Here is an 11,814-nt window from a genome sequence, read left to right on the forward strand (position 1 = left end):
CGGGGGCAGGCACCGCGCAGCGCGGTGCCTGCCCCCGGGAATCGGTAGGGATGTTTGCTTTTCCTGCCGGTACACCGGCCAGATTTCTTGTCGTGAAGCAAAAACCAGCTCGCGAGGCGTTGCTTGGAGCAAAACAGGGTGTTGCGAGTGACCCAGGGCACCTCAGCGTGTGGAGGGGCTTTGCCAGGTGTTTATTTTCTTGCCAAAGGATGCAATAAATATTTACAGTTCCTCACCTTTGTTAAGAGGAGAAACTTACAAAGATTTTCTCTGTAGTTTTTGTGAGGGAAGACGTTCCCTGAGGTTACATGTCCATGAGATGCAACATCTGTTTTGTTGGCTACCTGATAGAGTAAGATGGGTCTGGATGAAATGCCGTAGTACGTATTTTGGAGATGCACTTGGATCAACTTAGTGTTGGATCAACAAGTATCTGACACTAAAATTAAGTGGGACAACATACCTTGCAGCGGGCTCAATACTAGCGAAAAGTATTTCAATCAAAATTGGATTCCAGTTTTAATATCTGCTCACATTTGGCAATTTTTTTATAGAGTCGGGTTCAGTTCTGACAATTAAGGGCTTGCTTGAGTAAATGCCAAGTAACGTTTAAAGGTTGTTCTTTAAGATTAAATCCTGCTGTAGTTGGTTGTGTAGTTGTCATCCTGAAAGTAAATATTACGATATAAACAATTAATTTGGTTCAGTAAGTGTCAATAAAGTAAGCAGGAACAGATCTTTGCCAATCAGATTAAGTTTTTATGTTAGAATTCTACGTATTAAATGAAAATCAATATTTAATGAAAGGTTATTCAATGAATATTATTTAGCTTCCAGGATACCACATTGCACATGATAACAGAGAGTTGCATTGCATGTGCACACAGCTAGAGTCAGTGAGCTGTTTTGCAGACAAAGTGGGGTACAAACGGCCTTTTTTGACTTAGTTTTGGTTTGACATTCTCCTACTGCTCCTCCAAGCTACGCACTGAAGGGACAGCCCTGACCACTTCGAGGTCTGTGCTGAAACTGCTGAATTACAGCAGAGCTCGGTGGCCCTTTGGCACCAGCCATTTCAGCTTTTGGTTTCCACCTGCCTGCAGCTGAAGCCACAAAAGAGGTGGGTGCAGGAGGTATGGCATGCGCACATCCCAGAGCAGCCTCAGGGTAGGGCTTCCAAGTTGTTCTCCCATGACCACTCTCTGAATTTAGAGAGTGTTATGGGATTATTGAAGATGCATTAAAAAAAATATGGGAGAAATAAGAGCCAAGTTTGTTGGCTGTATGCATCGCTGTGCAACGATGTGACACGGTTAAAAGTTGATCGTGGTGGTCCTCAAACTCCTAAGCACAGATCGCAGGTCCACCGGAAGGATGAGGAAATGTGTTGGTTCGCTGAAGTGAACTAGTACCTACTTCTGCAAGGCTGAGGTTACAGAGCATCATTTCACTCCTTGTCTCGGCAGTTGGAACAGATCTGAGCCGAAAGACAAACTCACTGACTGTTAATGATCCTCCTACGTTTTCTGTGCGTGAGCGTTGCTGTCAGACAAATGTAGCTATGCATGGGTGAAGTCAAAATGAGGAGTTTTTGAGCTGTGAACAGGTGAGGAGAGGAGACCTTCCATCTGTAGTGTAGTACAGTGTTATCTCTACCACGGGCAGCCGAAGGTAGAGCTGCATGGAATACCTTGATTTATGCTGTGGGGTTTTTTGAGTCCTAATCTGTTGCTTTTGTTACTTTTTTTGGACTAACTGCAAAGCAGTGCAGAGAAACAATCAAAAGCTTTAGCGAGAGGATTTTAATACTGCTGTTTTCCCTTGGGGCCAGATCCTCAGCTGGAGTAATGTGAAAGGAGCCCTATTAGTATTGGTGAAGCTGTGCAACTTTACGCCAGTTGCCTTTCTGATCTGCAATGTTAGGGGAGCACAATAGAGAGATTAACTTGTTAAGTATCTTTAATGATGATTAGAAATTACAATATGATTAAATTTTTATTAAGCAATTGTCTGGGGTTCTAATAACAGTTGATAATTTAGGCAGGACATTAACTTGCAGCTACCACAATACAAATACAAGTGATTTTAGTCATATTCTAGATAGTGGAATGGGGATTAGCAGAGAAGGAAGAGCTGGGTGTTCTCTAATTCTGCATGTAAAGGTCTTTCAGCATGGGATCTCCTGGTACAGCACCATGCACTGCTTTGCAGCATCATCTTCTCTCTCGTATCAGATGCATATTTATCTATTTTTCCACTGTTCTTTTCTTAATGGAGAGTTTGAGTTGTGAAACTTCATGGGAGTGGGAGCAGTTTGCAACCTGTCCTGGTTAGGGGTCACTGGAATTGCAGTGTCAGGGACCAAATTGTGGTGGGGGTAAGGCCACCTCTAGGCTTCCTGGGCTGCGTTACATCTAAACCGATAGTTCTTTCTGGTGAGGGTGTTTGTCCATAGCTGCAACTGGACATCACACTGACAGAACTGGGGGGGTCTGTGAGATAATCTTCTTTCTTCCTCGTCCTGCATGCTCAGCCTTGGGAATGGGATCTGGTCAGAAGTACTTTTTTCATTTGTCGTAATCTGGATGACTAACTGAAGTGTGAAACACAATACAGGTGTGTGGGAAGCTCATCTGCATTGGCACAAAGCTTCAGAGTTAATTTATTTCCTCCTGAAATAAGATTGGCATATTAAATGGGATTTAAGAACAAAAAAACTGTGGAGGTGTAACAAGCATTTCATAAATTACTGCTTGCAGCAAAGTAACTTAGTGCTATGTCTGTTTTAAATGTATATACTTCTGGAATGCAAACTCGTCCATAACTGTTGCTACTTTGGGGTCAAATTTTACTTGAGTGCAGTACATGATGTGGTGGTTCTTATATTAGCCAAGTTGGGATGAAAACATAAAACCCTTAATGAATTCAACATTTTCTTTTCCTGAGACATTACTTGGTTTGGGGTGATGAGTTCCAATCTGGCTTAGTCTGATGGGTCGTCCCAGAGCGGCAACTCTCTGCCTTGATCAGGTGATGTGAAATAACTGATTGTATCCTTTCAGCTCTTCCTGATGAGTTATCCCTAGATGAAAGGGCCACCCTGCGTAGTATCTGTTCTGTATTCTGAAAAGGAATTGGCTTTCTGAAGTTGTCAATCTTGCCATTTCCTTTAGTGTTCATACAGCTTTGAAATCGATGACTTAAAAAAAAAAATACTTCAGTGCATTAGATTTCCTCAGAGCCCAAAAGTTGTGTTTTATTGCTACAGTAGTAACAGCTTTGCCCTTCATTAAGGTGTAGACTATCCAGTAAACTCCAAAATCAGTTTAGCAGCATCCTGAGGAGTAAATGGAGTATTGTAGTGACGATGGTATTTATGGGCTCTGATGTTTCTGGGAGGCAAAAAAGTAGTCTTCTTTCTAAGATAATGTTAAAGGTCTCAAAAATGGAACACTCATTAGTTAATGGGAGTTTTAAATGGCAGATAATCTCCTCCTATTTTCATATCTTTCTTACTGCAGATTTGGTCCTTATTTCAGTCATACTGTGGTGTGAGATGATAGTGCCTCTTGAATTGTTCTGTGATAATATTTTGTCCTTCAGGACTGTGTACCAGGCAGCAACTTGCATTGAAGAAATCACATTTTTTGATATTTCTAATATATAGAGCATACAGAAGATTTCAGGATATCTCTTTGTCACAGAATATTTATTTAAAATTTGCATATGTAGCTTGTGGTTAGTTCCAAATATTTTTTCGAATAGAATAATGTTTCCCCATGCCTCTTAATAAAAATGCAAAACAAAACAGATAGTGCTGATTTCTGTAATACCAGATGGTATTGCTGATTTTTCTTTCCAGTAAGAAAAATTGCTATAGAGATTAGGTAGCAAAGGAAAAAAATAGCCTTTTCAAAACAGTCAAGGCAAAATAACACTGTTGATGTAGTGATTATTATTATTAAGAGGACAGAAATGGGGCTGTCATTATGAAGATGTATTCAGAGATTATGCTTAAATGGCTTGTGAAGATCAGATATGTGTGTCGTTTAGGGTAATTTTTTGGGGCTTGCTGCTTCATAACTGACAAGTAAGAATGGAAAATGCATTAATTCAGTGCTGCCCGCAGAAAGTACAATGTTATTCAAATTTGCAATAGAAAAAGGAAAGAAGGTTCCTGAGTTTAAGACATGGGAATTTAGATCTCAGGTCTTGTAGATCTCTGGCAGATTTTCCAATTTATCTATAGCAAAGTGTCTTTGGGTGGCCAGCAGTATTTAGAGATAGATGAATCAGCTCTGGATGAGCTGTTCTGTCTACCCAGCACTGTGGAGCTCAGAGACGCTGCCTTGGCTGCAGTAGTGTGCAGATACCAACCCAACCGTTCCTTTCTTGACTGTAAGAGTGTGCTCAATGCAGGTTATGTGGAAAGAAATTTGTAAAGATAGAGGTGCTCCTTCACCCATACTGTAAGATAATTTGTGCAAAAAAATAGATTTGCTGGATGATCCAGGCAAAAAATTTGGAATTTCAGAAATCTTGCATGAGTGCTTGCTGTATAAACAATTGGTACAGTTTACTTCTTGCTAACAGTATTTCCTTTGTTCAAATGTAAAGCGTTTCCTGTCACCTCATCCGTATCAATCATTCTGTCAAATGAGGGAAAAAAAAAAATTGTAAGGCTGCATTTGTACGTTTTAGTTAGCTTCTGATTTTAATACAAATAAGATAGATGCACAGTGTTAGCAAACAAAAGCCTGCAAAAAAATGAATTGTCTTCCATTGTTTAAAATAAAAATCCAAATTAAAATTAATTGATTGAATAAACCCACATGGACCAAATACCCACTTTTTGGCTACTTCAGAAGGAACTACTTTGTCAGAAAATGTTACAGAATTTCAGCAAAATCTGGCCTTTAAAGTGCATAAATTACATGGTTGAAACTTCAGTACCAAACATAGAATGCCAGTTTTTTAACAAGACCTGATTCAAACTTTAATTTGGGTAGTCAAAATTTCAAATGGATCTTGGGTTTATTGTTTACATGGATTAACGGCCGTAGTCATGAGATGGCTAGTGAATTAGAAGCTGTTTTCAAGATAGATGTAATTTCCTTTTTTTGTACCCAAAGCACGCTAGTCTTCCTTGGGCAAAGCCATCTGCACAGGGAGAAAGAGAAATCCTTTGTTTTGGATACTCTACATATTGATGAATGTTTCTAAACTTTCTGCTTCCTCTCTTTTTTTTTTTTTTTGTCAGCTTTTATTTCCATTTTGCCTGCCTTTAGTATTTCTGTCCTACGGTTTCAGTCGTGCTTTCCACTTACACACCTCTACCTTTCTGACCGTATTTTAGCTGTGGTCCTGTGCCGAGCTACGTATTGACTTCTCCGTTACCGTTGTTTAAATGTAAATGAATCCTGGCATTGTACTGGTGCTGCTCCCAAGTTTTTCAACAGCGTATAAATTCAGATTCCATTCTGTAGGTAGCATCTGAAGCCCCCCCCTTAGAGAAAAGTACTTTTTCTGTTTTAAGTAGTAACTGTGCTGCCTTCCACGTAACCCAGCAGGTACTGTAAGGTATAATCAGTTGGCTCAAATTAGGAGCCTGCATTAGCTTACATCTGCCCTAGATCTATATATGTTGCTGTTTTGTTCAAGGACAGCTCATAACATTAATTTTAAATGTTTAGATTTGGGCTGCTGCAGTTTTTCCTCGTCTAAATGTCAACTGTACGTGACAAATAGAGTAATACAAAATAATTATAATTTTTTCTCTAATCAAGCAAAAGGGGTGTTGAATTGTTTAATTACTGGCTTTGCCAGCATGCAGATGGGAAGGCTTTTCAGGTAAGTCGCTCATACAAAATGCCTGAAATGGATAGTAATTAACAACTGGCTCTTCATTGGTATGTTAATTACACTGCCATTTGTCCTGGTGCCTGTCCTTGTTTAAATGTTCAGTTACACTGAACTGAAGCGTTCACTTCCTGGCAAACACAGAATGTATCAGAACAGTTTGACTCTCAGATATATGCAAATATTTTATGGGAAGAGGCATGCCAGTAAATCACTGAGCTGCAAAGAACAAAAACACTGCATATTTGTATTCCTCAGAGGTAAAAGCGAAACCTGTTTCTGTGGAATATACAGGCTTGATTTTGAAAAATGGTCTCCAGTACTTTCCCAGTAATAACCCAGAACACAATTTCACGCAAGTAGATAATTTTAGGGACTTGTTGCTGCTGGCTCTCTCTGTTAGTCAAGGTAGGTGGACATCTGGGTGCTCTTAAATGTCCTTGCAATGCATATATTTTTAAAACTTTGTTGCCTATTATATCTGGATGAAAAATCAAACCTAACTGGAAATGCTTACTCGGGATAGAACTGATTATTTTGAACGCAAGGAGAAAGTAACTCCTTATGGATCGATTACGTCGGTAGTCTCAGATCGTATTTAACTTGTGGTTTACTTATTTTGAGAAAGCAGATTGTCTTCTGTTATTTGGATGGTGCTTTGCAGAGTGCATCCCCAATCTCTGCATACTACTGCAATAAGTGAGAACATACTGCATCTGTATTCACTTACTACTGTTTAACTGTAATGCCCTGAGGAGGGGCAGGCTGGTAAAGTTACATGGCTGACCAGCATCTCAGTATGAGGCTAGTATTTTAACTTGCTAAGTTTATGTCACATGGAAAGTGGTTAATCTGCCCGACACACAGTGACCCTCAACACATGGCAGAAGTCAACCCCTGAAATTGCGTGCTGATTGTAACGGTAGCTGTGGGAAATGGATTACAGTCATAAAATTAGCTATGAAACGGCACTAGCTACTGTGTGTCACTGCCCTCTGAGTCATGTTTGATCTGTTTATTGACAAAAAAATTTATTGCTGTTGGTACAACAGAGCCAACATGGCCATGGACGAGCTGGATTTCCATGGTTTTGCATCCAACAGGCAAAGCGGCTAGCTCAATTTTGAGTCCGACTTTAAAGACTTAAAGTACTGTTAGCTTGAAAACCTTGGTTCGAAATGCTGAGTTCTTGTGTCCCCAAGCACTGAGAGGCAGCTCATTTAACAGCAGTCTGTGGAGGCTGGCTGGCCCTGTGAGAGAATTTGGGAAAATAGAGGTTAGTCTGATGAGTACTCCTGTGAGTCATGTTCATGTCATAGTGTATGGGGACACCAATGGTTTCCTCAGATTTATTTATTTTTTTAAAGCATCTTTAAGAGATTGCCTGCACTTCTGTGTACAGCTCTGTCACTCTGACAATGCTCTGCACTTTCTGTAGTGAGTAGTGGTTTGACCAGTAGAAAACAAGGTTGTATAATGAAAACTTTTCTTTATTTTTGTGAGATTTTTAGTGGCCTTAGGAATAAAGTGGCAAATTATTGGAGTTATGTAAAGGTTGCAGTGTTTCTGGGATAAACATTCCTCTGCTAAATCATTTTGTTGAGGTTTTCACATAAACCAGACAATTTTCCTGGTTTATGTAAAAAAAAGAAAAAAAAATTTGACTGTGCAGTTGGGTTTGCAGGAACAGCAATTGCATTTTAGCTGCACTGTATTTTTGCTTACCAGTGAAGGTTTGATTTTCATTGTTGAAATTAAAACAAATGAATCATTACTAAGTAAAACGCGGGAGAATTTTCAAACTCTTTTTGATGAGGATTGGAAAGTAAGAATTTCTGAATGCACAGGCAGTTTTAAAAGGTGGACTGAAGTCTCACTAATTATTCGTCAGCTTCTTTCCTGCAGGCATCTTATCAGAGCAGAGTTTCTGTGAAAATAACCGTGGGGGTGTTCAGACCTTGGCTGGCTGCGAGGCAGAGTTTGGGGGAAGAGGCGTGTGCGGTGCCTTGGCCTTCCCATCCATGGTGCTGAAAGGGCGCGGGGCTCTGCTCTGGGTTTGAGGCTTTGAGCTCCATCTCTGAGCGATAACCAGTAGCGGTTGAGGTGCTGAGGACATGTTCTGTTCTCCTGGCTCTCTCGTCGTGATGGTGATCTCCAGCAAAAAGGACAGCAGACTGCTGGAATGAAGAATGTCTTAAATCAACGTAGCAGGCTTCCCCAAATGCCACGTGTGCAGATTAAACAGTTCCTGCACAAGGCCTTAAAAAATGTGTAATGGCTCTGTAGATTCTCTACCGGCAGTTCTTTGCGTTTGTGAGTTAAGGTTGGTCCAAACCATTTCTCTTCGTTACATAGGTGAGGCTGGACTGGATTCTCACTAAGAACAAAACCTGCTAGATCAGACTTGTGCTGCATGGAACCTCTATTCAAAAATAGCCCATTACAGGCATTTTAGAATAAAGTATAAAATTTTTATTCTGGATGCTTACAGAATAAGACAGCAATGGAGAATTTTCTTCCTTCGAATAAGACAGCAATGGAGAATTTTCTTCCTTCGAATAAGACAGCAATAGAGAATTTTCTTCCTTTGAATAAGACAGCAATAGAGAATTTCCTTCCTTTGAATAAGACAGCAATAGAGAATTTTCTTCCTTCTTTGTTGATAGGCATTGCGAGTATTTAGGTTTATATGAGTCTTTGGGGCTTCTTGTAGTTTATTTAAGCTTAGGGTTTGGTTCTTGAATGGTCACAGCTGTTGGTTTTGTTTCTTCTAAAATAAACCAAGTGTTTCTGGACTTGCTGTACTCTGTGATATCTTCCTGATACAACAAATGAACTTGTGCCTTTCTGAGATGTAGTAATCTTCTGGTTAAATATATCTTGATACTCCTCTTCACTCTTCAACCAGACTAACATCATATGTTTCCAAATCGTTTCCTTAATCTTTTTTTTAGTTGTGTCCTGCTTCTGCTTCTTAAGCCCTTTGATTCTGAACTGTTAATGGGACTGAGGCTTATGATGGTTTTCAACATTTTAGTAAAAGCTGCCAGTCCGAATAACTTTTGCTCTCCAAAGTTTTCCCTTTTGTTACTTGTGTTTCTCCCTCCAGGTTCTATGCATGTTTTTGAAAAGGAGGCCATGTAAATATGTAAGAATGTTTGAGATTAGGCAGCTGTAGAATGGTACTGTAAAACAAAATCTTAGTGCTGGGGTACAATAGCTGAATTAAAAGATGGGTGGTTTTACTTGTTGGCATTTTGGTTGAGTAGAATCAGTTGGATTGTGTGAGTGGGTGGAAAGAACATTAACATGAAGTTCATGCTGAATTATGTTTTGCTTGAGGAAAACTATTCATTAGTCTCATAGCTGGCACATGCCTTTTTATTCCTTCTCTAAAGTAGTATCTGACTACTTTGATGAAAAGGTTGATGTGACATTAAGGAATTGGTTCTGCCTCATCTACTGATGATGTGCAAAAGCCTTTCTGCCCTTGGCAGAACTGAATAAGACACAGGCAGCACGCCAGTCCTCGCTTTGCTCTAGCAAGGGCATGCATGTGGTAAATGTTTTGGGGCAGGCAGAGTCATGGCTCCATCTCTTAGAGTGGTATGTCTGGAGGTTAATGTTGTATCTGACTTCAGCTCCAGAGCTCATTGTGGCTCCACCTAAAACCCTTCCTGCTTTTTCAAGATGGTCTTAAGGACAAAATGTTCTTTCATCATTGCTAAATTTAAAATGACTGGTAATTATGAGTAAGAATTTCAGAAACCAATAAATTCTCACTGTGCAGGAAAATTCTTGGCTGTTACAAGCTGCCTACATTTTTCATTTTTATCGCCGGCGGGCTATCTCATGTCTGAGAACTGACCGGGGAATGAAGACAGTCTTGTGGTACAGGCACTGGACAGGGTTCACATTTGCTACAGTCTTTCTACTTAACCTCTCACAAGTAATATCCCCATGCCACAGTTCAGTCATCTGATTTTTGTTTCCCTTTCTCTTACCTCCAGTTTGCATGTCCTGTTTGTGAGACTGTGTATTCTGGGATGCTTTTTTCATATGTGTCTTATAAAATGACATATTTGTAGGAGAGTGTGGAGTACCTATCCTGGAGCAAGCAGAGAATATTATTTTTTTTCATTGTGATATACTAATTCATAATGTTTTAATAACAGACTTTTATTGCAACCACATTTATGTTGGATTAGAAAAGATTTTTTCTCCCATTGGGAGGAAGAGGAGATAAAAAAGCGGAACGTATAGCTTCTTTCTCCTTGGAAACAGCAGATATTATTTATTCCAGGCACATGAATAACCGTTAATTTGTATTTTCTTTATACAGTAGGTATGATGTTGGGGTAATGTGCTTTTTAAGTGTCTTGGCAAAGTATACACGAGCATAGATGGATAGCCATTTCAGTGCTGAACTACCAACAATCCATCTAGTTTTAAAGTCTTAATATAGGCTTTACAACTTATTTCTTGATATCTAGACTTATGGTTGCTTTTGTCACTTAATTTGCCTTTGAAAACACATTAGTTTGTTCTCGGCGAGTTATAGTTTGAAGTAAGATTGAGATCAAATATTCATTGCTTCATACACAAAAGAAATGATCAAAACTATATGAAACAGAGTTTCACAGAGTGAAAATTATGAGATAGTTTTCAAGTGTTTGTGTGTTTGGGAGTTGAATTTTAAAAGTAGGAAAATGCAATATATCGGGTATTTGGTTAGTACGTTAACACAAACTGCTCTTTAAATCAAGTCAATGAGCTGTCATTGGATGTAAATACATTTTCAGAAGTCAAATCGTGACTTTTTCTAATGTTGAAATGTAATGATAACATATTTGTAGTGATTTCCTGGTAAGTGCAATAGGCTGCCACCAGTTGTTTGCTTTGTTGCGTAGAGTCCCTGTAGTAGCTGGAACCTGATCGCAAAGTTTGTCATTCAGACTAATTTTGTATGTCCTTTGTACTTATCTGTGCTGCTCTTCAGTCAGCAAATATCAAAGCAAAAAACTTAGTTTGGTCAATATTTACAGACAAATACTCAGCTTGTTTTTTGACAAACATCCAGCTTGTTTATAGTGAGGGTTTTTTTCAGTATCATTTTTCACTTCTGTATTTGATATATCCACAGAACTGTCTGTCTGTGTGCTTTTGGGAACAAGTGGCTTGTAATGGATGTCAAATCATGTTTAATATAAATATGGGGACATGGAAGAGTAATGTTTTGTTGTTATATGTTTTAATTTGTTTAGTAGTTGGTAGAACATCCAGTGAATTCTTGTCTTTTGTAATCCTGAAAAAGCAGTAAGAGCATGGCCATTATAGCTGATCACTTGAAAGCCTAGCAGAGCTCACCTGGAAACATCATTTTCTCTCTTATTTTAAAACTGATAATTTTAAAATGCAAAGTATGAGATTCAATATCATAAAAGCTGTTCGGGGAATAGCTGTGTGAAAAAGTTAAGCGGAAAAAAGTGTTCCAAAATTCATGACAAATTCTTGGGTGTGTAGTAAACCTAAAGTACCATTAAGGAGTCTTCTGTAGCAGAGCAAACTAGTATTTTGTATTTACTATATGCCTATGAAGGTTTCTGTTATGCCATAATGTTGGGGTGTTTTATTTGGAGCATCTCTGGGAACGAAAAATTCTAGAAAGTAATGCAAAAAATGTAAATTGATGTAAACCTTTGAACTTCCAAGAGCCTGTGGGCTTTTTTTTTTTGTTTGTTTGTTGTTACTTGTAGACATGAAAGATATAACATGTGAAATTACATAAAAGGCAGAATGTTCTAAAAAATGTAATTGATGATCCTGGGGCAGTGAAAGGTAGAAAAATCACTAAGACCTTTATCTGTAACTATTTCTAGTTTGCAAAAAAATTAAGGTTTTGGGAAACTCATCTTCAAAGATGAGGGTGGCTGCTAATATGGGTTGGTATGTCAG

At 38.9% G+C, this 11,814-nt stretch overlaps 1 protein-coding gene across 4 annotated transcripts in view; it reads left to right on the forward strand.

Annotated features, from left to right (window-relative positions):
• The first annotated feature begins 1,568 nt into the window (after positions 1–1,568).
• ARNT2 (aryl hydrocarbon receptor nuclear translocator 2) overlaps positions 1,569–11,814 on the forward strand; it is a 99,745-nt gene continuing 89,499 nt past the window's right edge. The window contains exon 1 of one of the 4 annotated variants that reach the window (XM_026856199.1): positions 1,569–1,606. The gene's annotated coding sequence lies outside the window, so the exon portion shown is untranslated. The remainder of the gene's footprint in view (positions 1,607–11,814) is intronic. The other 3 variants (XM_026856198.1, XM_026856200.1, XM_026856201.1) reach the window with 3 other exon arrangements.

This window comes from Athene cunicularia (genome assembly GCF_003259725.1).
Source record: "Athene cunicularia isolate RWA chromosome 10 unlocalized genomic scaffold, athCun1 chr10_part1, whole genome shotgun sequence".
Classification (NCBI taxonomy): domain Eukaryota; kingdom Metazoa; phylum Chordata; class Aves; order Strigiformes; family Strigidae; genus Athene; species Athene cunicularia.